We start from the raw sequence: 899 nt of genomic DNA, 5'->3' as shown, positions 1-899 counted from the left end.
AAAAGGTTCTGCACTATTTCTAGGTTGCTAATCAAATGCAAATTTGTGACAGAGAAAGACTGCCTCAACGAGCAATTTAGGTCAAACATGTTCTGATCAACAGTAAGATGAGAATGAAGTTGATTCTGTAGGTGGTATTAAAACGTTAAAATGTTAAAAATGTCCCTCATGGAGAATCAATACTGTCATTTGAGTTAGTAATCAAGTCCACATCAGATCGATTTTTTCACTCCACGATGACCCTTAATGTCATACTATCCTTTAAACAAGGCTATTTAGCCCAACTTAGATTAAAACGCTATCTACATTTATCAACCTCTGTACTCACTGCTAAAAGAGAGAAATATCGGCCTAAAAACGAGCTCATTTTATTTTGGGACCAGCTCTATTTCTACAATCAGACAGAAAAAATAATTGCTGCTGACAATTAATCTGACTTTATTCTTGCTGTTTCATGTAGGAAAAAGGCTCTCGTTCAATAGACATGACATCTTTTCCCTCTCTGACTGAGGAAGAAGGTTCTTTGTCTTGCCTGTGTGGTCAGACAGATGTGAAGGCAATAAAGAATGAGCCTGGAAGAGTTGAAAGAAAGCGAGAGGAATGATGTTTGCCATGGGGCGCTCATGCCACAGGAGCAAGCCTCACCAGATTGAACAAGATCGGTGGAAATGGGCCGCTTGACTCTCGATTTCATACTTTTCAGCTCCACAATCAATTCTTTTTAGCCCAAACTGTCTTTAGATTTACTTCTCTGCTTGAGTGAAATGAAGAAGCTTCCATTAATCTTTCAGATGCCGTACATTAAGACAAGGCTCTCGCATGAACAATGTAACAGCAATTAAAAAGCCCATTAATCTGCATTACAGCTATTAAAGATGCATGTCATTAAAGGGGAAAGA

At 38.5% G+C, this 899-nt stretch overlaps 1 protein-coding gene across 1 annotated transcript in view; it reads right to left on the bottom strand.

Moving 5' to 3' along the window:
* The window catches only part of LOC107694925 (usherin-like), a gene marked incomplete at its 5' end in the record, with an annotated part of 173335 nt that overhangs the window by 151307 nt on the left and 21129 nt on the right, over positions 1–899 (bottom strand). The window lies entirely within an intron of this gene.

This window comes from Sinocyclocheilus anshuiensis, unplaced genomic scaffold (assembly GCF_001515605.1).
Source record: "Sinocyclocheilus anshuiensis isolate Anshui unplaced genomic scaffold, SAMN03320099.WGS_v1.1 scaffold942, whole genome shotgun sequence".
Taxonomy (NCBI): Eukaryota; Metazoa; Chordata; class Actinopteri; order Cypriniformes; family Cyprinidae; genus Sinocyclocheilus; species Sinocyclocheilus anshuiensis.
Note: the sequence above shows the minus strand (reverse complement) of the source record. Positions and strands in the feature narration are given on the sequence as shown.